The sequence below is a fragment of the Boleophthalmus pectinirostris genome, unplaced genomic scaffold (genome assembly GCF_026225935.1).
Source record: "Boleophthalmus pectinirostris isolate CB_2022bp ecotype Guang Dong unplaced genomic scaffold, ASM2622593v1 HiC_scaffold_22, whole genome shotgun sequence".
Taxonomy (NCBI): Eukaryota; Metazoa; Chordata; class Actinopteri; order Gobiiformes; family Gobiidae; genus Boleophthalmus; species Boleophthalmus pectinirostris.
This window is the reverse complement of record NW_026571190.1, coordinates 40,265,969-40,293,575: the sequence shown is the minus strand read 5'-3', so window position 1 is coordinate 40,293,575 and position 27,607 is coordinate 40,265,969. Positions and strand designations below refer to the sequence as shown.

General features: G+C 41.0%; 1 pseudogene; it reads left to right on the top strand.

The window, feature by feature from the left end:
* The first annotated feature begins 2,356 nt into the window (after nucleotides 1–2,356).
* LOC110154506 (NACHT, LRR and PYD domains-containing protein 14-like) lies at nucleotides 2,357–27,395 on the top strand (annotated as a pseudogene).
* Nucleotides 27,396–27,607: the final 212 nt, after the last annotated feature.

Sequence of the window (27,607 nt, the reverse complement as noted above, 5' to 3'; positions counted from 1 at the left end):
TCCGCGCTCAAGAACCATGGCTGGTTCTGAGGTGGTGCAGCATCTGGACAGAAGCGTAAGTCCAGTTTGGTTTGTTATATGTTGTTCTGAGCGTCCGTCCTCCGCGCATTTGGTTCTTCCCGGGGAAAGCGCTTCCTCAGGTCGAGGCTCCCCGCTCCAGCTCCTCTGAGCCCGGCCTGAACTGGAGCTGCCCCCGCTGGTTCAGGACTCTGGTTTGGATCTAGTCCGACTGTATTTCTCACACTAGGCTAAAAGCAGGGACCTTTTGAAGTTGTATCAATTGAATAGGCTATTGCCATAAAATTATTTGGTTAATTAAAGAATAAAATAACAAATGCTGGTTGGTACATGATCACGGGGAACACCGGGACCTCTCTGTGCGTGCAGGTCGTGAACAGACGTACACACCCCCAATTTTGACTCACTCTGGAGCCACATGTTCGCACACTGGTATTTGCGCTGATCTTCGTGTGTTACATTCTCTGTATTGGCCATTGTTGGTAAAATAATTCGAAAATGAATCGCGGCGGCGTCTGGACAACAATCTGTTACTGCGCTGGAGTCGCAGATCAATAGGGATGGAGATGTGTGGAAAAAGCCATCCAGTCTCATAAGGTAAACTTCTCGCAGCCAGTTGCTCATCTTTTCCTCGTCCACAGGAAAAATGAGGAATCACAGTGCGTATAACTCCGCGATGCTCCTGACTACGGTAGCCGTAATGCTGCAAGTGGTGTGGCTTTGTCGTTTACTGAAGTTGTATTGGAACACTCGCGTAAATCCATATAAAAGGCGCTCCGGATTATAAGGCGCGCAGTCATTTTTGGAGGCTTAAGACCGCGCCTAATCGCCCGGAAAATACGGTAGATGCGTTCCCCGTGGTGTCAAACTTCTTTCTTGGTCAATGCCACTCTCAACACCTACTGCCTTGCTTCCCAGGTGGAGAAAAGTCCAAAGATGCTTCTTGGCTTACTCTGTGCCTCGAGTCTTGCAGCAGGGATCAGTGCACAGCCAGGATCTGGATTTTTCTGTATGATCTTGCACAGATCATACAGACATGAGACATGTAGGCAAGGCAAGGCAAGTTTATTTGTACAGCACAATTCGTACACAAAGTAATTCAAAGTGCTTTACAGAATAAGAAATACATTAAAATCATAATAAAAACAAAACATAAATAATCATGAAGATTAAAATTAAAAAAGAGAGACATAAATTGGAGAGAAGAGTGCGGAATGAAAACCTTTCAGTTTTATGCACAGTTAAACAGAAATGTTTTGAGCCTGGATTTAAACAGCGTCACAGAAGAGTTTGTCTCACATGTTCAGACTGTTCCAGGTTTTAGCTGCATGAACCTGAAACGCTGACTCCCCTTGTTTAGTTCTGACTCTGGGCACCAGCAGGAGGCCGGTCCCTGAGCTCCTCAGAGTGTGAGATGGTTCATATGACACTAACATGTCACAGATGTACTTTGGTGCTCGGCCATGGAGAGACTTGTACAAATCAGAGCTGCTTTAAAGTCTCTGAGCCACAGGAAGCCAGTGCAGAGACCTGAGCACAGGACTTATGTGCTCGTACTTCCTAGTTCGAGTAAGGACCCGAGCTGCAGCGTTCTGGATGTTCTGCAGCGTCTCACACAGCTCGTTTGGAGAGACCAGTGAGCAGACCATTACAGTAGTCTAACCTACTGGAGACAAACACATGGATAAGTTTCTCCAAGTCTGCTTTAGACAGTGTAGCAACACTTCGACAAAGTTAATCGTGTCCACGGGGTTGTTACCCTCCTTAACGTTTAAATGCAAATGTTCATTTGTCTTGATTTATTTTCCATTTACATTTGTTTTTCCATGTCACTTGTGTAAATGTTTTCATAACACCCAGAGGAATAATTTCTCTCTCTGCGGCCTAGCCGACTCTCTCCTTGGCTGCACTTACTCTGCTCACCATGCCATCCATTTCCTCTTTAGGTTGTTGAAATTCCTTCCTCAAATTCGTCATCTCCTTTATAGTTTTTTTGCGGAAATCTGTGACTTCTTCACGGAGCTTATGGAGTTTTTTGATCTCAGCTGTTGCTTCTTTCAGCAGTTCTTTCATGAGTGACTCGTCCAGGCTCTCCATTCTTTAGTCTTTCTTCGTTGTCGTGTTCTCTTTTCTCATTTTCTCTGCTACTTTACCAGAGCATAGACACATTCCTAACTACCTTTAAGCAACATATGTCCACAGACCTGCTCCTGGAACCAACACGGTGTCATTTATGAGTGATCACTCAACTGCATTTTAGACAAGCACATTATCCACAATATGTGAAGCTAACATCAGGTTGACATGACCATACACATTTTAGGATTTTATGAGTTAGATGGCCTTAGTTAATACTTTGCCACATATAAAGGATGTCTGGGCTCTGAAAATGTCCTGCTATGATTTAGGGTAGTAAATAACACTTAAATAACATATAACAAAAAAAGATGTTTTTGATGATCAAAGCTGTGAAACCTTAAGGAATAATTAATCTGTGAGGCATCCAATGACTATGTTGTTTACAAGAAATGAATTTTATTGGGTGTTTTTATTTTTTATCTTTCACAGAGTGAAGCAGCCAGGTCCAGAGGTCTCCAGTGGTCAGCACCATCACCATCAGACACAGCTGGACTCCATATTTAAGGTCTGGCTAAAGTTCATAAATATTCAAATGAATAAGAACTTGTTTCACACAGATCTGACACTCACTGTATTTGTGTTGTTTATAATGTGTCTGTTCAGCTTCTGGAGGAGGACATCTTCACTTTTGTCCAGAAGGAGCTGAAGAAGCTCCACAAGTGTCTGAGTACAGATGAGCAAGAAGGTTTAGAGCCTGTGGAGGATGAGGATGAAGAGCAGAGGAGCTGCAGTGAGGCTGTTTTGAAGATCACACTGAACTTCCTGAGGAGGATGAAGCAGAAGGAGCTGGCTGAGCGTCTGTGGAGCAGTAGGACCATTTAACACATTAAATAAGGTGTTCACAGTTATTTTATCTTCTCTGAGAGTCAGGCCTGTGTCTGTTTGTTTCATTCAGGGAGTTATTCTGGAGTTTGTCAGCGTAAACTGAAGTCTGACCTGCAGCAGAAGTTTGAGTGTGTGTTTGAGGGCATCGCTAAAGCAGGAAACTCCAGCCTTCTGAATGAGATCTACACAGAGCTCTACATCACAGAGGGAGGGTCTTCAGAGGTCAACCAGGAACATGAGGTCAGACACATGGAAACAGCCTCCAGGACACCAGGCCCAGCAGAGAAAACCATCACATGTGAAGACATGTTTAAAGGTCCAGCTCACACACATGGAGCCATCAGAACAGTGCTGACAAAGGGAGTGGCTGGCATCGGGAAAACAGTGCTCACTCAGAAGTTCAGTCTGGACTGGGCTACAAGGTGAAGCCAACCAGGACATACAGCTGCTGTTCCCGTTCACTTTCAGAGCACTCAATGTGCTGAAGGAGAGAAGCTTCAGCTTGGTGACACTTGTTGGTCACTTCTTTAGTCAAACACAAGCAGAACTCTGCAGCTTTGAAGATCTCCAGGTGCTCTTCATCTTTGACGGTCTGGACGAGTGCAGACCTCCTCTGGACTTCACCAAAACCAAGGCCCTGACCGACCCCACAGAGTCCGCCTCAGTGCACGTGCTGCTGGTGAACCTCATCAGGGGGAGTCTGCTTCCCTCCGCTCGCCTCTGGATAACCACACGACCCGCAGCGGCCAATCAGATCCCTGCTGAGTGCGTCTCCATGGTGACAGAGGTCAGAGGGTTCACCGACCCACAGAAGGAGCAGTACTTCAGGAAGAGGTTCAGAGACGAGGCCGACACAATCATCTCCCACATCAAGACGTCCAGAAGCCTCCACATCATGTGCCACCTGCCGATCTTCTGCTGGATCGCTGCCGCAGTCCTGGAGCATCTGTTGAAAAGCAGAGGAGAGCTGCCCAAGACCCTGACTCAGATGTACATCCACTTCCTGGTGGTTCAGGCCAAAGTCAAGAACATCAAGTATGAAGAAGGATCTGAGACAGACCCACACTGGAGTCCAGAGACCAGGAAGATGGTGGAGTCTCTGGGAAAACTGGCCTTTGAGCAGCTGCAGAAAGGAAACCTGATCTTCTACGAGAGTGACCTGAGTGAGTGTGGGCTGGACGCTGCAGCGGCCTCAGTGTACTCTGGAGTGTTCACACAGATCTTTAGAGAGGAGCCAGGCCTGTACCAGGACAAGGTCTACTGCTTCATCCATCTGAGTGTGCAGGAGTTTCTGGCTGCTCTTCATGTCCATCAGACCTTCATCAACACTGGGATCAACCTGCTGAACCCTCCACAGTGTCCTGACACTAAAACAGCCTTCTACTGCTCTGCTTTGGACCAGGCCTTACAGAGTCCAAATGGACACCTGGACCTGCTCCTCCGCTTCCTCTTGGGTCTCTCACTAACGACCAATCAGAGCCTTCTGCAAGGTCTGCTTACACAAAAAGGAATTAGCTCTCAGATCAATAAGAAAACAGCTGAGTACATCAAGATGAAGCTGAGTGAGGATGTGTCTGCAGAGAGGAGCATCAACCTGCTCCACTGTCTGAATGAACTGAATGATCGTTCTCTGGTGGAGCAGATCCAACAGTACCTGAGATCAGGACGTCTGTCTGAAGGTCGACTGTCTCCTGCTCAGTGGTCAGCTCTGGCCTTCATCTTACTGTCATCAGAAGAAGATCTGGACCAGTTTGAGTTGAACAAATACTGTGCTTCAGAGGAGGCTCTCCTGAGGCTGCTGCCAGTGGTCAAGGCCTCCAACAAAGCTCTGTGAGTAACCGTTGTTTAACAGAGAATGGTTTGATTTAACTTCTACATAAACAATGTTTTCTCTCTCCAGTAACCTGTCAGAGAGAAGCTGTCAAACTTTTTTTTTTTTTTTTTTTTCATTAAATTAATAACTGACTGTCCATTTGTTTCTCAAAGGTTACTTTAGTGGTATCAATGGGTAAATTTAGTTTGGCAGTGAGTCATTCATTCATTCACATTCACATATCTGCATTTAGAAAAGTGACAACAGTGCATAGAGCAGCTAAAAGAAGTAAAACACCATTAGAAACAATACATTAAAAACAAGAATACAAATACGCCTTATGTGCAAAAGGAGCATACTGTAAATAAGATAAATATAATAAAATCACTTGTTTCGGGCACTGATGGCTGCTGGAACAAAAGTGCTTTTGTCGCGTGTGGTATTACAGAGGGGCTCTTTAAACCTCCAGTTGACTCATTCAGAGGATGGGAGTCACCTTTTAAAATGGCCTCTCCGTGACCCCCTGATCAACTTACTTTCCCATTTCACCACCTGATTCAGACAGTTTATTTTCCATGAAACAAGACAAAAAGATCAAACTGATTCAAAAAACAACAATAAAACATGATTAAGCAAGGTTTTGTCAATGTGGAAGAACAGTTTCCAAAAAAAAGAAGAGGATTTATTAATCACAATATTTTTTCACTTATGTGAAATTTGTGTTTTGTCCATACGAAGTCTTTCAAGTACATTTTGACAGTCTCTTTTATAAATGAGGCCCTTGGAAATCTCCCAGACTGATCATCCTTACTGAGGGGAGGTGAGCGTTTCAAAGTTTTGGGCTGACCACAGAAAAGGCCCGGTCTTGGCATGACAAGTTGGAGCTGGCCCTCAGACCCCCAAGTGTTTGAAGGAGTGTAAGGAACAATGAGGCGTGAGATATACGTGGGAGCCAGTCCACAAAGTGCTTTAAAAATAAACTAACATTTAAAATGAACTCTTAAAATGAATAGGGAGCCAGTGTAAAGTGAGCCAGTCAAGTGTTTAAATAGGTGTGATGTGATCTCTACAACATGCACCAATTAAAAGCTGTGCTGCAGAATTTTGGACTAAGTGTAAGCATGACAGGTTAGCTTGGCTAATGCCAATGTGCATTGCATTATGGTAGTCAAGGTATGTACAGATAAAAGCATAGATCACCCACTCCAAATCAGTCAAAAACCAAATGTGATAAAACTGTATTTAACCATGGAATTTATCTGCTTATCAAACTTAAAATATTCATCTATGATGACACCAAGGTTGGTGGCTGTAGGTTTGACGTATTGTTGAAAAGAACCATTGTTAAACTGAACATTGGAAGACATGTTTGTTTTAAAACAACTATTTCTGTTTTGGACTTTGGATTCAAATTTAAAAGTCATAGTAATCCGTGAAATCATCCATGAGATTGTGTGGAACTGTTGTTGATATTCTTGAGCAGCAAGTAAATTTGGTAATCATCAGCATTAAAGTGATATGGTATCCCATGTTTTTTCTCCCCCCCCCCCCCACCCACCCTTTGAGGAAAAGGAGTTCTCAAATTTGGCAGTAAAGGACCACTCCAGTGGTTTCCCTGACACTCACACAGTGTTCTGAGAGAGAAAAGAGAATTATATGGGCCACTGTGTTGAAAGCAGCAGTAAGAATTAAATCAAAAGCACATTTGCAGCATCAGTAAATAAAACTAATCTTTAAAATCCTCTACATGTGCAGTTTCTGTGCTATAAAATTACATGTAACCTGACTGAAAAACATCCATAAAAAAGACAAAGAGACCCCTTTGTTCTCTGTCAGATTGTCTTGTTTACCCTGTGTTTTCAGAGCTCGGTAGCAATTCTTAAGATTTGGGGATTTTTACCTGTGTATTTTTCCTGCTAAATTCAAGTAAAGACTTTTTAAATCAATCTGCTCCTGTGCTTTCTCTGCCAATGAGTGTTGGTCAATAGTGCTTTGTTACAGTGCAATCTGGCCATGATGCCATGTGACCCTACAACACCCACAAAAAAGGACTACAATAAGCCCTCCTCATAAACTTCTTGGGTTGCAAGTTGCAAGCCATCTTCATAACTGTCTGAAGCCATTCAGATTTATTTTCCGCTGCAGCCTCTGTTCTGTCCTCTCTCCCAATAAGTATTCCACTAAATCCTGTCCTTTAGTCCATTTGCAGCGAAGCACAGAGTGTGCACAGGCTCTACTAGGGGAGCTTATGCAAATGAGTCATGTGGCTTTAAGTTTTGTATCTATAAATGTAAACAATGTGCATAGATTTTCCCTTTTGTCATTACGTAGTCACCAGATAAAGCAAATGAAGCTCTGATGATCGTAAAAGCTTTAATGTTCATTGTTATATTAAATTTGGTTTATCCAGGTATTTATTTTGTATAATGTCTGTGGCAATGAAACTTTTAACACGTCACAAACTCTTCATGTGGAGATTGGTTAAGAAGCTCCTGAGGTTCCTATGCTATGAAAGCATAAACCTAATATAACCTAACTCCTTCCTAACTCAGTGCACTATTCAGACAGTCCTCATCATGGCAGGCGGCGACGAACATCCGATTTTGACTTAAGGAGCTAAGAACTTAGGGGCCAATTTGATGAATTCAGAACTAGCCTCGGCCAAACTGAAGAAGGATTTATTTACTTTACTTAGGCAGCTCAGGTCTTGCCCACCAGCTTCAGCTCAGCTTCAATCCTCTGCCTTCACCACTGACAAGAAGTTTTGGATGACCAGCTCCTGTGCAAACTGCTTCATCAGACCCCTCCACTGAACTGTCACATGTCAGATGACAGAGACAATATTGACTCCACTCAGTTCCCAAAGATCTGTGGGAACAGAGACGAGTCTCTTGTTAAACCTAATTCTCGAGTCTCTTGTTAAACCTAATTCTCGCAGTGACTGGCCAAGTGGTAAGATCATGGGATAGAGCACTAACTGTCCTACATCTTTTGTCTCCCTCTTCCACTGCAACAAGTTTTCAACTACGCCAAAACCACCTCACTTCCTCCTGACCAGCCTTACGGTTACGGAGCATCTCCACTCAAAAAACGCCTTTACTGAGGGGATATGGACCAGTACATTAAGAGCTAGTTGGCTGCTTTGATCATACTCCTTTGTTCTGTGTTGATAAGAAGGACACCACTATCTGTCCTTGCATTGACTATCAACGTTTCAACATTACCATTAAAAACTCGTAGCCCCCATCTTTGATTTCCTCAGCCTCTGAACTGCTACAAGAGGTGCCTACATTGATTACATTAGACCTTCTTTGTATGACATCTTTGCTATATGCTTAACTACTTTTGATTATTTGGATATCCTTATATGACCTATTCTGAAGGTAAGATTAAAACTACCTTTTTTCAAGCCAAGACAAATTACCAAATTAAAACCAATCCTAACACACAATAACTCTGAAACAATCATACATGCTTTTGTTACTAATAGACTGGACTGCTGCAATGCGCTATATTCAGGCCTCCCACAATAGGTTACAGTCCAAAATGCTGCTGCCAGACGCTCACCAGTTAAAAGAGAGACCATATTACACCCACCCTAGCCCAACTCCAGTGGTTACCTGTTAAACACAGAATTGATTTTAAAATTGTTATTATTTGTTTTTAAATCACTCTACTCACTCATGCCTCAGTACATCACTGATCTTTTAACCCCACACACAGCCTCCTCGGTCTCTCAGGTCTAAATCTCTCATTCTACTGTTCATTCCACCATCCCGCCTCAAAACCAAGAGAGACCGAGCTTTCTCTGTTGTGGCCCCTAAACTTTGGAATACCCTCCCTCTTCATCTGCTTCAGCCTTACTTCACTTTAAAACCCTTCTAAAAAACACATTTTTTCAAGATGGCGTTCCACAGCCTATGAGCTTTACTCTGAAGCTGTCAACTTCAGGATATTATCTTTGAGTATTAAGCCACTCTTTCATATTATATTTTATATTTGTTTTATTTTTCCACTATGTTGTGTTTCATGCAGTTTGGTGCAACGTCTTATGGTTGTTTTAAAGACATACATACATAAATTGACTTGACTCTACTAACACCACAATACTTACAGTCACTTCTCTAAAATGGCACAGTTCGTTCCTCTGCCCATGCTCCCTCAGTCAAATAGACGGCAGAGCATTTTTTTTGTCCTATGTTTTTCGAGAGTGAGACAGAGATACAAAAAGGAATGGGAAAGTGGATTAAGGTGTGAGCTCAAAATCTGTCTCAGTGGAGCAATACGATTATTTGGATTGAATACGCTGATAATTCTCTCCTTGAACTTGTCACTTCTGCTCTGGAAAGAGCAGAACTGGCAAGTTCAGGTAAACTCTCTAATGAGCTCCTTTCTCCTCCTCCAGACTGAGCTTCTGTGAACCTGTCAGAGAGAAGCTGTGAAGCTCTGTCCTCAGTCCTCAGCTCCCAGTCCTCTAGTCTGACAGTCCTGGACCTCAGTCTCAATGACTTGAAGGACTCAGGGCTGAAGATGTTGTCTGCTGGACTAAAGAGTCCTCACTGTAAACTGCAACAGCTCAGGTCAGAAATATATAGAGATTTACTAGTTCATTCAATGTTAATTACTGTTTCTAGAGTCTGGATAAACCTAGGTTTATGTCACTCAAATCCATTTTGTATTACGCTCTTTGTTGTTGCCATGAAATGAATAACTGACTGTCTATGTTTAAAGATTGGTAATATTACAGCTACTTTATAGGATATAGAAGTCATGTTTGTTTTCGTAAATACAATAGATTTGTGTATTTTAAGGTTGACTGTAATGTTTGGGAGTGAAAGAATGTATCAGAACAGCTCATTTGTGTTCTAAAGTCTTCTCTAATGAGCTCCTGTCTCCTCCAGACTGAGCAGCTGTAACCTGTCAGAGAGAAGCTGTGCAGCTCTGTCCTCAGTCCTCAGCTCCCAGTCCTCTAGTCTGAGAGTCCTGGACCTCAGTCACAATGACTTGAAGGACTCAGGGCTGAAGATGTTGTCTGTTGGACTGAAAAGTCCTCACTGTAAACTGGAACAGCTCAGGTCAGTGTTGATCATATTTCTCACCATTATTACATAACCTGTTTGGTTTTGCATTGAAACATAATAACTGGTAAAAGTAACAAAGATATGGAGCTTGTTTATTTATATTTGATTTGGGTTGAATTTTATTAATTAATTGTCTGATTACAATAATCTGTGTCCTCAGACTGTCAGGTTGTCTGGTCTCAGAGGAAGGCTGTGTTTCTCTGGCTTCAGCTCTGAGGTCCAACCCCTCCCATCTGAGAGAACTGGATCTGAGCTGCAACCATCCGGGAGACACAGGAGTAAAGCTCCTGTCTGCTCTACAGGAGGACCCCCACTGCACACTGGACACTCTCAGGTATGGACCACTTTACTGTGGACAGAAAGAAACTTTCATTAACCAAACATGTTACTAATTTGGGCATTCCATTGTGAAACCATTAACACTTTGGCTATAAAAATGTAATTATTTGATTACATTTAAGTGAATGGAAGCTCCTAAAACAACAGAAAGCAGTAGTGAATATGGTGTATAGAAAAGGCTGCATTAAGGGATACCATACATGTGTTCTAATTCAAATAGTTGCTTTAGTTTGTTCACTTTATGAACACTGCAGATTTCGCTCTTGGGTTCAAATGAATAAAGGGGCATTTTAGCCAAAATGTGCAAAAACGGGAGGAGAAGAAAATGCAAATGAAGTTTTTTAGCAGACGCCGCTTGACAAGTGGACAATGGAGGATGGACAATTCCAGTTTATGCTACTGTACATTAAAAGTGATGTAAAGTTTATACTTTACTGTGTACAAGTTTAGAGCTGCTAATTCAAGTTACAAATGCCTAATAATAATAATTATGCTGTTTTGAAGGCAATCACTGCGTAATAAAAGACTTGACCTGTCAGATGTCTCTATATATCCCAAAATAACACCAAATCCAATTGGATACTCGTATTTATGTTATGTTGGAGGTGCAACACACCCACAAAAAGGACATGCTGTTGTTCAGTTTGCACTCGTGATTTAGCACCTGCAGGTGGTAATAATCAAAACAAAACTGTTTAACAAATGTGATTCAAAGATGAACTCCATGTTTCAGACTGATGTCATGTGTTTCAGACTCGAGCCTGCTGGAGCTCAGTGGTTAGTACGTGAACTAATCAAGGGTAAGTGTTAAGTCTTGTGTCTGTTTCAAATTGAGTTAACTTATTTAAAACTTATTTAAAACTATTAATTTCATCAGGCATCAATACTAAAATAGTCATATTCACAGGACAGAAATGGACCTTTGCTCCCTGCAAACGTTGCACCCCCACAAACGCCGCGCCCCACACTAACCCTGATAACTGTAAACCCCAAACACAAGTCTAACCCCTAGCCCAAAAAACCCTAAAGGCAGGCCTAACTCTAAACATAACCCTAAACTTAAACCAAACCCTAGTCGTAAGCCCAACCCTAACCCTAACTCTAACTCTTAACCTAACCCTGCCATTTGTCAATTTTTTTGCACTCATTTATTTAAAAAAGAAAAAAAAAAATGATGACAGACTTCTGGTTTGTAAAGAGGCATGGTCACAATATATATTTTAGTTCCTATTGCCACAATGCATCTGGCTACCAAATTTGGTTTGGCTGCACCAAAGTTTGTGAAACAACGTCCCATTAGCAAGGACAGAATTTTGGCTTGTCACCATGGCAACACAATGTAAATGGGGTGTGGGCATCATTGAGTTTTTTAATCTAGACTATGTGACAAATTTGCACACAAAATGTTGTGTATCTACGACAAATAAAATATTATTTTTCCATGGGGGCTACTGCACCCGTGTTTGTATTTTCTCACTGATTAAAATTTCCCTGAAATCGGACAAATGAGAGCAATTGGTAAAAATAAAAAATTTACGAAATTCTGGACAATTTTTGTCGCTTCACTGCTCAGAGACCGTAAGACGTGTGAAAAATTTTGATAACGTTTGATGTTCCACCCCTTGTGATAATGTGTACCAAATTTGAGGCCGGAGGAGGAGTGCGTCAACGTATGATTTTTTTTATTTTTTATTTTTTTAAATACCGAGTCATGCTTAGCAAATTTAATACAATATTGCTGCCCCCTGGTGGAGCGCACAGAATTGGTGTAATAGTATTTACTTGTCATGATCTACTTTTGTGTCAAATTTCATGATTCTATGTGCAAAATATTTTGGATGTCATTCGTATTCCCTAATGCATGGGCCATTTGATTCATTTTGGAAAATGGAAATAGCCAAAAGTTAGAGAAGTGGGAGTTTTAACAGATGGCAAAATTTCAGGACTTTTCGCCATTGTTCACTGGGTGGAAAATGGGTGAGTTGGTTAGGAAAAAATTTAGAAGAAAGAATATTATAATATTCCGCTATGAGAACAATGTTCTGCTTTTTTTTAAATACATCCCTCATGAATACCTGTTGTACTATAATTAAATGTGTCTCAGATGTTGAGAGTGGACAGGGGACTAACTGCTGGTGTGTTGTTTTTTCTCTCCATCAGATTTCTTTAGGAAAATTCACTTTCTGATAACAACAAGAAGGTGACACATGTGAGAGGAGCAGCCGTATTCAGACCATCTGGACAGATTTGAGATCTGGACTCAGATTCTGTGTTCCACTGGTCTGTCTGGTCACTGTTACTGTGAGGTCCGGTGGAATGGAAGGGTTTATATTTCATGTCTTGCAAAGGACTCAAGAGGAAAGGAGACAGTGTTGAAAGTGCACTTGGATGCAATGATCAGTCCTGGAGTCTGGAGTGTTCTAAAGATGGTTTCTCTGTTTGGGATAATAACAAATGAGCCCACCTCCTTCAGATTAAGAGAATTTTCACTCCTCCATATCTCCAAATAAAATAATAAATATTGTCATTCATAGATCTTTCTCAGTCTCATTTAGCTGATCCTAGGCCTCATTTTGATCCAAGGAAAACATTTTTATTGCAGCATAATTCTCCCTTTAGAAAAACTTCCCACTGACAATTGCATTATATAAAAATGTGTTTTGGTTTAAATGTGCTTTAAGTTTGTTTTATGTCTGAATAAATGCAGAATAACCATCATTATATTGGTCATTTTTCAGATTGTAGAATGTGATTATGTCGTACTCCCAGATTGGAGACAAGAGCCAGATTTCCCTGTAGATTCTATTGTACTTTGACATAGTTCTGGAAATCTTTACATCGGTGATCTTTTACTGGATCTAGGCTGTTTATAAATGGTACATCAGATGTCTACTGTTAAGCGACATCGCAACCTCTTGATTCTTACTTCTTGGTTTTTAGATGTCGTTTCTTGATGTCTCGTTGTAATCCTAACTGTTATTCTATGTAGAGCGCTCTGGCCTTGTGCTCCTCATACAAGTTTATAGTTTATATCAGGGGTTTCCAACATTTTCCTCGGGTGAGCTACCTTTACAAAAATAAAAATTCCAGAGAGCTACTAATTTTAGTTACCACAGGGAATAAAGTATATATGAGAGTCATGGCAAGACTTAGATGGGGTACACTTAAATAAAAATGTTAGATTTACAATAATAATAGGCATTTAATCAATCAAATTTGAGTTATTCAGGACAATAAGTGTAATTTCAAAATCCCTTGGTGAGCTACTTGGTGTGGGGTGCAGAGCTCCTGAGCTACAGATTGGAGACCCCTGGGTTATATCAATCCTAGTTTGTTTTTTTGATAGTTGACTCAGCCTTGTGTTGACTTGTTTGTGGATGAGACTCGGTCTTATCTCATGTGTTTGTATCATCCCTGTGCCTCATAAAAACTCTGTACACATTATGTAACTGATTACAAACTGATCACTTTGGCTTTAATCGTGGTCATGGCACTGACACGTATATCTTTGCACTGAAAGAGAGATGCTGGTTAAATATAATTCCCAGGGTCCACTATGTTCATGTGTTTTCTAGACGCTTCTAAAGCGCTTGATGGGATTAACCATGGAAAACTGTTCAACAAATTAACAAACCCTTCCAGGGTACCTCACTAGAATACTTATTTTCTGGTACACCTGTCAGTTCATGCAGGTGAAATGGGGTGATTCTTTCAGAGTTAGTACTGGAGTTCATCAGGGTGGAATCCTGTCTCCACTTTTGTTTAATATTTATGTTGATGACCTGTCTGTGCAACTGAATGAATGTAAAATTGTATGTTTTGTTGGTGATTTTCTGTATAACCATCTAATGTTTGCAGATGATCTAGTCCCACTGTGCCCTTAAAGTGCAGGTCTATAGCTGCTTTTAAATACCAGTTTGGCTTTGAACATGACATTTAGTACAATGCTCTGAAAACTCGATCTTTTCCAGTTTTATCTCAGTGCGGCTGTGCCCTCCAACTCACAGATGAGATTAAATATCTTGGACATTGTCACCAGTGATTTCTGAGGTGACAGAGACATGTACAGGCAGCAGTGTAAACTTTACGGTCGGGCCAATGTGCTCGTCCGCAAGTTCTCCATGTGCATCAGTGACCTTTGCCACAACTACAAAAAAAATAAAAAATAAAAAGTTTCCAGGGTTTGGCAGTGGCCTATAATGACTCTTTGAGAATATTAGTCAAAGTGCCGTGGTTCTGTAGCGCCAGTGAAATGTTTGTAAACTGTGGTGTGAGCTCCTGTGTTGTCACGATTAGAAGTTGGATTTTGTAATTTATGTGTAGAGCCATGAATCTGAACAATCAAATCACTGAAGCTCTAGTGTGTCCTGTGAGGAGCTCCGTCAGATTCACCTCTGAGCTGTGGAGACACTGACGGTCTTGTCTGTAAACATTATAAACATGCACTGTATATTTAAATTTTATTCTTATTTTTTATACTTTGAACTTGTTATATACTTTGAATTATGTCACAGTTTAGGGACAGACGACTGTCAGGGACAAGTAGTTTTGTGATTGTGTGCACAACTGCTTCAATAAATCAGACTCCTTGATTCGAGACAACTTTTCATTCTTTTTTGTTGTATGTAGCCTAGAAATTCCACAACAACATGAAATATTCAAAAATTAAAATCACAAATGTTGAACCTGGTATTTTCAATTACTGACTAAACTAATCCCTAGAGCAGTGATTCTTAACCATAGGGCCAATTATAAAGTATCTAATAGTTCATATCTTTGTCATTCCTGAGTCTCTCAACGTAAAATAAAAAGTGACTGAAAGATAAAACTCACCTTTGTTGGAATATTTCAGCTGTAAGTCCATATGTATCTGTTTCTGCTGCATCTGAGGAGGACGCTGCCATAACTGTTTAACTTTAGAAGCAAAATAAATAACAACATGGCGCACATGGAGGGACACGTGTGTATGGACACGTCTATCGAACGAACACGTGTGTAACTAATTTTGAGGCTCGGCAACATGACTACGGCTGTGGATGTTAAGAGGAACAGAAGAGAGGTTCTTTGAAGGAGCCCGGGTTGTGAATTAGAGTCTGTTTAACTGTTGACTCACGTTCCATAAGCAGCGGAGGAAAAAAAAAAAAAGAAAGTTTGTCCTACCGCACAGGTGTCTAGCTCGCCATCTGGTGGTTTGTTGGGTTGAGATTTGTCATAGTTCATTCAGTAGTGAACTCCATCCTTTAAAAAAAAAAATAAATAAATAAATAAAATGACCTAGAAGGCCAAAAACACAAATATTTCATTCTAAAGAATTAACTTACTATAATGTCACAAGATAAACAAATTAAATCAATGCATGTGTAACATACACAGGGGAAAAATATATTCATATTCATGGCATTCATCATCAAACAGGTATGAATAATTTGTATATAATTAATTTATTATTCATCCTATAATTAATCCAATATTTTAATTTTGATTAAATAAACCATGTATGAATAATCATTTGCTATAGCAGTCAAAAACATTCAATCATGTCATTAAAGACAATAATAATCAAAATGTTGATTCTAAATACTGGTGAAAATCCCCAGGCAGAGCTCATGAAGTTCATAAATAAAAGTGTTGCACAAAAAACAGTGGAAAAATTTAACACGGAGCTCCATTTTAATTGTTTTCGATAGCGTATGAAACTCCTCCGACAATTCAGCATTACCCAAGTAAAGTGTTCAATATAAACAAAATTCATCATGGCCGGTCCCATATAATGAACTTTTAGTTAAATTAAAGTGTCGTCTACAATTCAGCTTCTTTAAACCAAACAAATGTAAATAATTTAAAAGTATTTACCTTGAGTTCCACGGACTAAAGCTTCTCTCTGTGCACGGCCCGATGTGTAAACATGTACAGAGGCGCTATGGGAGATTGTAAAGGAGCAGTTAACGATTTTGTCTAATAAAACATTTTAGCGACAGTTTACACGGTTTTGATTCTGTCTGGTAGTCACTAATATATCGGCAAAAGGCTCACCTTAAAATGCGGGTGAAATGCGTCGTTTTGGGGAGTTTTAGTACTTTGTTTGAAGCCGCAGCGGAGATGAAAGGACGTAATCTGCGTGAATTTAAAGGAACCGGAAAGTGCGGGGCAGCAGAACAGGAAGTGGACCCGCCAAAATAAAAGTCTCTGTATAGGCGAGTTTCATTGTTGACAAAAGCGCGCGTTGCATGCTGGGAATTATTTTGGTCGGCGGCAAGAAACACAAATTCAACATGACGGACGGAACGAGAAAGCACGTAAAGGGTATTGATCCAGGTTATTTATCCACTCTAACGGCAGAGGACCCAAGACAATTTGACCAGAAATTGGTCATAAGCATCGACGGAGCCAAATCACCCTTTTCAACCCCGACAAAAGGTGGACCAAACCAAATTTCTGGTCAGAATCGCCAACTACCTGGACAAATATTCACTTGGGCGATATCCACAATGACTTGGTGGAAACTCCTGGGCCATTCACAGCAGAAAAGATGAAAACCTCCAAGAGTCTCGATGTGTTGTTGAACTTGTTGGAGTCCACGGTTTGTTAGGATCTTCTACGTTTGCTCTGTGGATGTTTGAAAGACGTTTAATTCACCGTTAGTGGTTCTTTTCACTCAGAATACGAAAAAGACATTTTCCTTCTTCCGTGCTTCTATTTGTGCATCCGATAATGCAGCAGGAATTTATCATTATCGGGGATAAATACGCAAGGTTACCCACTGTGTTTGACGCTACCGTGTTTCTTATCTCCGACCAAAATATTTCCCAGCAGCAACGCGGGCTTTTAATAACAATGACGTCAGCAAAACCGGAATACAACATTTGATCATGTCACAGGGATATGAGGCTGCATTCAGACTGCAGCCTGAAGTGACCCAAATCTGTTTTTTTTGGCTTCTATGTTCCTGTATCTGATCTTTTAATGTCAGTCTGAACCACACAGATCCGATTTTTTTCAAATGTGACCCAGGACACTTGGATATGTGCTCCTGAAACTGATACATATCTGATCTTTTGACATGTGACTTCAGTCTGAACGGCCAAAGTGCATTCATCCACCTACACGTTATCAACAAGACACAAACGTCACTATTCTGCGCTGAAGTAGGTGAAAATTGTTAATGAACTCTGTGTCACTGAAGTGAAGCACATCTCCACTCACCACTCTTGGCTCCGTCTCCACATCCACACGTTCCTTTCAACGGACTGAACCACAAAACACCACGACCAAAAACCTCGTCCTTCTCCTTCTCAATCTCCTCCTTAAAACAAGTAAGTTGTTCATGTTCTGGCTCCGGTACGAGAGGAACTTTAAAATCTCCAGGTGCTCGATGCTGCGTCCATGTTTGGACAACTTCCGTAAACACAGAGACGCTCGCTGCGGTTGACGTCGTCGTGTCTCCAGTGTCACATGCGGGACACTTTTGGGCCGTTTACTGTTCACACTGGAGTCACATACAAGTCACATTTAATTGGAAATGTGAACGACCTCGAAAAAACATCGATTTCACAAAAAATGAATTGAGCTTTAAGCCTGCAGTCTGAACGTAGCCTGAGTTCCTGGTTTCTCAGTGTGCATGTAAACACAGTAACTCGAATACTACCATAACCGGGATATGGTTACTACTCTCACAGTGCTTTCTGATTGCCCCCAAACAAAACCACAATAAGGACCAAGGCTAAACTAGAACTAACCAGGCTAAGAAGCAAACCAAAAACCCTGGACATGATTATTATTATATTTTTTTTACTTTTATCGTAGACATACAGGATTTGGAACACAGATGCATAATGGCAAGAGAAACAAAAAAGTATATCGTGCCCATGCCCCCTCCCAAACTGGAAGTCCGCCATCTTGCATTAATCATGTGACAAATGGCATAATGTAATCATATGTAGATATCTGATTCTGCCACTTTTTCATATATGAAACTTTTAAAACAGCCCCAACCTCAAATGTGAGACGAAAACCAGACCAAGTTACAGTTCAGATCTGTGGAGCGGCAACCCTGCCCACAGTCACAATGTTCGTTTTTCTATGTATTTCTGAGCTATAAAATCACCTGTAATTGAATAAAGGTAAGGTAATGCTGCGTAATGTCAGACTGTGGAACATTTCAGTCAGAACATTGATGTATCCATAGAAACAAGCAGGTTTACATCTTTAAGCTCTGCCCATCCAGCTGCCTATCTTCAGCACACGTTCACATTTCACAAGATAAAAGCTGAAGTTGCCAAATATGTCCCTTACAATTTAAGCATTACGGAAGCTGAAATAATAGACATCATCACTGTGTTCCTCTATGTCTTACCACGCTAAAACATATTCAGTCTTTCTTGCTTGTCAAGCTGTAATTTAGACGTTTTGATAAATGTTTAGTGTTCAGTGTTCATTCCAGTTAAATTTCCCTAATCATCATCTTCTTCTTCTTTTTCCTCTTTTTTGTTACCCACAAAGCAAGCCTCAGTGTTTTTCACAAACTTGACTTGACTGACCGAAACTTCTCTACCAGTATTGAAATTTGTGTTGGCTTGGTTACTTGGTTTACTTCTCACTGGGGGTTGGACACATGTTTGGTGCCTCCACATTTTGGTGCATCAGCATTGACACGGTCTCCCTCATCCTCGTCACTGTCTTCGAGATACTGGTTTCCAGGTGCATCCACTGAAACAAGAATAATTTTCAATGATCAAGAACATATTATGCAAAGACTACTGTTTAAATGGATGTGTGAGAACAGACTCTGTGCTTGGAGCGTGATTTCTGAATGTTGATTTCGAGATCTTTTCCTAAGGGCCAGGAACAGCAGCAATGAAACTAGACCAAGCAGCAGGACTACTCCAACCACAGAGGGGGCAACCAACAACACCAGAGGCACTAGCAGATAAAACAAAAAAGCATCAATCAGTCCAATATTCATGAAAACATTTGTGCATGTGTTTGTGTCTGTATAAAGGGCCGTTCACACCAAAGCGTCAAAAAACGCCTTGACTCCTCTAGTTGGAACCTTTACATTTGAGTTTAGACGCCCCCGACGCTCGTCTTTGACGCCGTGGACGAACGGGAGAAAAATACTTGACACGTGTCCATTGCCCTGGAAACAAGAGCCCGGTCCCGCTCTTTTCCCGAAACAATGTCAGATCAGACTGAGAGACTTTAGTGTTTTTATGACATAAAACATCAGCGGAGGAGATCGGATTGAAGACTGGGGCGGATATATATTTATACTCCACTAATGACACTGGATCAGTCCTGGTTTAGTCCCAGTCTAGTCCTGGTCTAGTCCTGGTCTAGTCCCGGTCTAGTCCCGGTCTAGTCCCAGTCTAGTCCCAGTCTAGTCCCGGTCTAGTCCTGGTCTAGTCCTGGTCTACTCCCGGTCTAGTCCTGGTCTAGTCCCGGTCTAGTCCTGGTTTAGTCTTAGTCTAGTCCTGGTTTAGTCCCGGTCTAGTCTCGGTCTAGTCCTTGTTTAGTCCTGGTCTAGTCCTGGTTTAGTCCCGGTCTAGTCTCGGTCTAGTCCTTGTTTAGTCCTGGTCTAGTCCTGGTTTAGTCCCGGTCTAGTCTCGGTCTAGTCCTTGTTTAGTCCTGGTCTAGTCCTGGTTTAGTCCCGGTCTAGTCTCGGTCTAGTCCTTGTTTAGTCCTGGTCTAGTCCTGGTTTAGTCCGGTCTAGTCTCGGTCTAGTCCTTGTTTAGTCCTGGTCTAGTCCTGGCTTAGTCCTAGTCCGGTCCTGGTGTAGTCCTCGTGAGCCCCTCATGTTTGTGTTTCTCGTTCTGGTTCTCGGGTTTTTCTTCCTGATAATAACGTCGCTGCGTCACTGGATACTCGTCCCTGATTGGTCGACGCTGTGTGTCTGACGTGAAAAGTTCAGCATTTTCAACTTCTTGACTCTGACGCCTTGGACGTGCGTTTAGAGCATCGACGCCAAAATGCTCAAGACTCGCCGCGTCGATGTCAGATTCGTGCCGCTAGACGCCCTAGACGCGCGTCCACATAGACTTTACATAGAACATGGACACTTTGACACTTTGGTGTGAACGGCCCTTAAGAGTGTGGACATATGTTACAGTTTATTTACATACTCAATAATAAAGGTCATAAGACTGTGTACTACACATATCAAAGGTGTAATAGCCGAAGTAAAGATGTAGCAGTGTAGCACAAACTGTAATAAATGTGTAAGAGCTGTATTAATCCAATAACACACACATTTTTCCAAAAGATGAAACTATGAAATTCATGTGGTATTTGTAGTACTTTGGCGTGATCAAGTGTTATTTTAATGACATTTTAACATTAAAAAAGTATTGTTTTCAGTTTGACAGATTTTGCTATTCATATAATACACTGCAGTCACTCCCCGATATGATGAAGATGCTCTCACTTATATGTAAGAGGAGGATGGGTGTAATCATTTCTGAGTGAAGCTTGGATGTTTTTCAGACTTGTCCCAAAAGTAGCCCATCTCTTCACCTCCCAGATGCCCAATCCACACCTCATCACAGACCACTCAGACGGCCATTCATCAACCTCTCCTCCCACACCTTTGCCAGGCTGGCGCCACCTAGTGCCTCCATTCAATTTCATATCTCTCCAGCAACTAGGTCAAGAATCAGAATACACTAGACGATTCGCAGAAACCCCAGAAGTGCAAGTCCAGGCACCAGCCAATCAGCGAAGAGACAGACATTCTGTGTTGTCAACAATTCCCGAGATTGAGGATTTAAAACCGGAACAAAGAGAATGTTTGGTGAATTTCATCAAGGGGAAAGATGTTATTGCCCTTCTTCCTACAGGATTTGGTGAGCTGAACGGTGGCTGATAGGCTAGCACTCATGCCTCACAGCAGACCCAGGTCTGATCCCTGGGTCGCCCGGGCCTTTCTGTGTGGAGTTTGCATGTTTCTCCCCGTGTCTGGATGGGTTTCCTCCGGTCACTCCGGTTTCCGCCATCAACCCAAAACATGCTACAGGTCTCCAAGAACAGTTGACAGTCAAGGTCAGTTAAATACAATCAATGAACCTGTCACGGACGACAGGTGGAAATGAGCACTGATGCTACAACCTGATGTACAAAGCATCTCTCCTGTTAAGGTAAATGCAAAAATTGTGCGTTGACCCTGTCTCAAATAAGTGAATAAAAATAAAATGACTCCTGTAAGAACACTTTCCCATAAAGCATTGAAGCTAACATAATACGCCGCACCTCAATGTATATATAGTGCGCCATCTACTGGAAAATGCCGGAAGCTTTATTATTGTAATTTATTCAAGTTCGGCGGGCCGGATTAAAAGGTTTAATCGGGCTGTAGTTTGCCCACCCCTGCTCTACAATTTGCCTATCAGTGCCAGTTATGTGTGGATGATGCTGTAATCTGTCTCCTACACCAGACACCCTCACATCTAAATAGTTTTAACCCTTGTATTGTGTTAGAAAGCTACACGCGTCTTTAGTGTTACCGGGTCAAATTTGACCCGTGATTTAACTCAGCCTGAAAATACTTAAAAACACTAGATATCATCCAATATTGTTTTTCCCCTCATAACTAACTTAGTATGTGTTCATGTCCATGGAAACATTTTTATTTTTTTATTTTTTATTATTTGGCTGCACAGACCTTTTATCTTAAAATATACCACTCGTTTTTTATTACAAAAACTGCTTAAATTCACTAATTATATTTCCTATAGTGATAAAATTTGTAATTATATTATATAATTATACTATAATCATAATAATTTGATATATAATACATATAATATAAATCTAATTTATATAAGTATAATTATATTGGGTGTCAAGAGGCTTGGTGACCATGAACTGTCACTTTTTCTTGACTTGAAGACGTCTCTTTCAGTCTTTGTGACATCTGGGTTCTCCTCACCACATGTGTGCTCTTGTTCAGGGTCATACTGAACCTCATCCTCATCCACAGACGTATATATGAATGGACATAACTAACGCTGTAGCCACCGCGTTCCAAATAGAAAAGTTCTCCAGGAGGCTCTTCCGGCTCCTTCTGACTCTGGCTCCAATTGACTTATGTTAGGATCTTGTCGTCCTTCTCTCTGTACCTGCTGCTGTGAACCTCGTCATTTTGGTCTTAAAATATACGTATTAACCTGCGACACATGATCCTGATTTTTATTTTTTTTTGGCTGTTTTGTCCGTCCAAAAAATCCTATTCATAACATATAACCTGGCTCTAGATTCACTCCTGTAACCGTGAGCTTCATTTGAGCGGCGCCAAACGCTGTGGGTGACGTCACACTCACTTAGTCCACTTCTTTTATTCAGTCTGTGTCCTCATCCTCATCCTCAGACACATCTTCCTCAGCTTCACTTTCCTCTCTGTCTTCAGAATCACTGTCATGACCAAAAATCTGATCCAGCGCCTCATAAACAGTGAACCTGCTCATGTTGACTGATGCTGCAACAGATACAGCTGATAATATCTCACTAAAACCCTGTTTATATATGACAATGTTTATTTTAGATTCAAAATGTATCAATGTGCTGCAAGAAAGAGAAGAGTTCACGTGGGTGAAGACGACCTTTTTATGTGTGTGTGTGTGTGTGAATATAGAGTGTGTGTTTGTGTGTCTGTGCGTGTGTATCTAGTTTCTACGAGAAAGTTTGAGTTCATGTTGTGGAGATGTGGTGAAGGGGGCCTGTGTGTGTGTGCATGTGTGTGTGTGTGTGTGTGTGTTGTGGGACACACTGAGCCATATTTGATCCACAGAGCAGCCTACAGCTTGTAAGTGATGCATAAAACAGCCACTATTCTCTGCCGGGTCATTTTTGACCCGTAACACCACGGATGTCACTTTTTTTTTTCAGACCTTTACAATTTACTAAAATGGTGAAAATTTATTTTGTTGCGTTAAAATAGTTGTGTCTGAGGATTAGATGAAGCCTCATTCCGGTACAAAAAAGCAAATGGCAGTTTTTACATACCTAAACTTGAAAACGGGTCAATTTTGACCCTAACACAATATAAGGGTTAAATTAAAAAATATTTAACTTTATTTGAGTAGATTCAGCTTGACAAGTCAAATGATCAACCAACGGAATAAGTGTGTTTGTCTTAATTCAAGCAACGTTACATTTTGTTTCTTCTTTTAAGTGCAAAAACTTGTTGTTTTTCTTGTTTTTAAGTGTAGCAAGATGTAATTTCATATTTTAAATACAACACACTGGTAGATAATTTTACTTGTCAAATGAAATTTACTCAAATCATGATAAAACTTTAATTCACGTCATCTTACCTTGACTAGATTTTGTTTTTTGCAGTGTGAGTTTAGTTCTGAACTTGCTTCTCTGATAAATCTCTTCTTCGTGTTTAATATATTTAAAGTACCGTCCAGTCTGCAAATCATTAAGTGTACAAGTTTAAGATGTAGTAATGTTCAAAATACATGAATAAATATTATAAATATCCACAGCTCTTCAGTCTCATGTGTGTAAAGTGTAAAGTCAAACACAGATTGCACTACATCTGTGATTTTCTGTCATCACTGGGGACGCAACGATACAGTTTTCCCACAATTTGATATATATCTCAATACACGGGTCATGATATTGATTTGATTTCGATTCGTTTTAGCACTCAAATAAAATCTCATCTCAAATTTTTTTCTGCTAATGAGTAAAATATAATAGTACTATGATATTAATGAAACAATACATATATTACAGCACAACTACTGTACAGCTGTAGTTTATCTGTGTAGTGTTTTAGTTCATTTGGTTCAATGATTTACAGTGTTTTTCTTTTTTTTTTGGTTTGTTTTTGTTGTTGTTGTTGTGTTTTTCAGTGAACATAAGAACAGAGTTTCTCAGGTTATTTTATATTTTATAATAAACCAGTCGACTCTTCATATAGAGTTGTAGAGGAGTTAAACTATCAGACTTTTCCTCCTTTGATGATTATTTGATGATTTCTTTTCCTCCTGAGTCTCACTGCGTCACACGCTTGTGTCCGCACAGCTCTGCCTCCTCCAGCAGAGTCAGTACATAGGTTCTCCCACACTGCCCCCTACAGTCTGTGCTCTTAAAGGCACACTGTCCTCTCCCATCCTCTTTCTGAACTCTAAAACTATGTTATATTACACAGAAATGTCTCAAAGGACCATTTTCTGAGGAACACCTAGGACAGGGGTGTCAAACTCATTTTGGTCCGGGGGTCATGTCCAACCTACTTTGATCCCAAAGGGGCCGGATCAGAAAACTCATGACATATAAACCCCAAAAATAACAATAAGTTCAAATATTTGTGCAGAGAAATTCAAATCTATTACAGAAATCTTTTTTAATTTATAAACTCTTTCTTTTACAAAATATTATAATATTATGAACAACCTGAAACTTTAAGAAAAATGCAATTTCAACACAATGTTTTAACATGAACTTGTTTGTAAACAGGAATAAGTCAGTTTTTCTTGTAAAATCCTGCACTCGGCTCCACTTTTCTCATGTTGGACATTTTTCTGATGAGGGTGTCACGGTCAACAGTCAAAACGATCGTCCTTTAAGAGCGTTTGGAAAGAGACAAGTCTTCATTTGTGCTGCTCTGGTGGGAGGGGCCACGTACAGAGACGCTGGAGACGCTGCTGTGATAAACACCACAGAAAATTAACACGATTTTAATAGAAAATATAATAAAAATATTTTAGTAGAAAATTAGCCGAGGGCCAGATTAAAAGTCTTGGAGGGCCGGATCTGGCCCCCGGGCCTTATGTTTGACACCTGTGACCTGGGAGATAGAGTCGAAGAAAGAGATCTTATAGGTCACGAGTCGTGTCTCATGTACGTACACGAGCGGATTTGATGAAAGCCGATGTAAAGCCAAAAGCGATTATAAAGTAATTAATAGTTCATATCTTTGTCATTCCTGAGTCTCTCAACGTAAAATAAAAAGTGACTGAAAGATAAAACTCACCTTTGTTGGAATATTTCAGCTGTAAGTCTATATGGAGCTACTTTCTGCTGCATCTGAGGAGGACGCTGCCAAAACTGTTTAACTTTAGGAGTAAAATAAATGACAACACGGCGCACATGGAGGGACACGTGTTTATCGACACGTATATCGAACGAACATGTGTGTAACGCTAATGTTGAGGCTCGGCAACAGGACTACGGCTGTGGATGTTAACAGGAACAGAAGAGTGGTTCTGTCAAGAAGCCCTTGTTGTGAATGAAAACCAGACAAACAGCATTGTGATTATTATATATGTTTACAGTGTTGTGGAGTAACAGATTACATGTACTGGAGTTACGTAATCAGAGTACAAATTATGAGTAACTGTATTCAGTTACAGTTACTGTTTCAGTGAGTGGTAATTGGATTACAGTTACTTTGTTGAAATAAATGGATTACACAGCAGGATTTTCCTGTTTTCACATTTTGGGCTATTCCTTTTTTTTTTTTTTTTCTCGGTAATTCCACTCATTGCCGGACACTAAACCAGGTCCAAACCAGGTCTAAACCAGGACTAAAACCATGTCTAAAACCAGGTCTAAACTAGGTCTAAACCAAGTCTAAACGAGGACAAAACCAGGATTAACCCTTCCAGACCGACGGTATCGTATACAATACCGGCGGACATGTTTTACATAACCGCGCATAACTTTTAACCATAAAAGATAGAGACTTATTTTTTTTCCCTTGTATAGATAAGACCCGTGGCTTTACGGGCATCTTTCCGGCATCATCCTACGTCACACGCACCCTGCGTGGTGACGTAGCGAAAACAGGTGTCCAATAGGAACTTCGCTCTTCGGCGCATGACGCGCTCCATCCATTTTCAGTGGCCCAAACTTTGCCAAAGATTGTTGTAAGTCAAGATATTTTACTCTGTGCTCAAACTGTGCTCATAGCATTTGATAAAGCAGCCCTAAGTACCATTATTTCTCAAGTAAATGGCAAATTACGCATCTCAGTGTGCGCAATTGCGCATTCCTTACTATTGTTATTTGAAAAGTTTTTTTTTTTACTTGCAAATGATACATAATACACCCAACAGGACGTAAACAGCCTAGTGCCGAGCAATGAATCGGGTGCGCGCGGGTGTGAGCAGGTGCGCGCAGATGCGCGCTTGGCGTAGACCCGGCGCACATTCGTGTGCCAAGGCATTTGTTGTTTTGCGCACAGAGGATAAAGAGCTCCGGGAAGTCTATCAGAAGAAAGAAAGAAAGAACGAACAGAAATGGCACACAAAGCGTCACTTTCCTTGCTGGAAGCAGTGGCGATGGTAACGGAGCCTGGCAGTGACGCCGAGTCCGATGTGGACACTTTTTATACAGATGAAGAGTTGGATTACCTGGAGGGTCTGGACCCTATTGAAGAGTAAGTAGCAAAATATTTCATAGTTATTTAGAGCAAACATCATGCAACACTTGTAGTAAACGGGCGTAAATACATAATAGTAGCATGCGTAATGCCTATTTACGCATTGTTTGGATACAGTTTCATTTGATGCGTGAGGGGTATAATCATTTAGGTGGGGGATGAGATTGTGAACTTCAGACAACTGTTTACCTGTGTTGCACTAGACTTATGACATGTATGTTGTTGTTTGTAATAACGAGCTACAAACTACATGTGTAAAGTGGATGAAGTGGTTTGGGAGGTGTGGATGTCCTAATTAGTGAGGTCATAATCTGTTGACACCATTTGGGTGGGGGATGGGGTTGTGCATTGTGTTTGCCCCTGCTGCACTAGACTTAGACTTGTTGTAGTACATATGTAATACACAAGTTTTACACAAACTAACATTTTTCCTTTTCTTTTGTTTAGTGCTGAGTCAGAGGATGTTCCTCAGGCTCCTCCAGATTCCCCTGTGCCATTCACTTCAGGTGTCTCCCCAGCTTCATCAGTGTCTACAACCCCAGCCACCCGTCCAGAACCATCAACACCTTCAACACCTACGATCTCCTCTGAGAGCAGGAGGAGGGGCAGGGATGGAGGCATGGAAGATCCAGATCTCCACTCCTCAGTACTTTCATCTCCATCACCACACTTACTAACCACCACACCAGGAAGACCGCAGCAGGCAAGGATCATATGGGAGGCTGTCATGTGTGCACTGCTGACAAACACAGGGGAAGAGGCAGTGTACTGCATGGAAATGCAAGGCCTGTGATGTGGCACTATGCCTGGTGCCTGATAGGAACTGCTTCCATGATTGGCACTAGTGAAGGACTTGGACGAGTGCACTTTTTTTTTGTTTTGAGGGCAAAAATGACATTTTTAGAATACCTACAAACTTCATATTTTGCACTTTTGTAGCTAAGACCCTAAATTAAGTATTTATTATGTCTAAAAAGTTGTTTATACATGTTTGCTGTGTGTTTT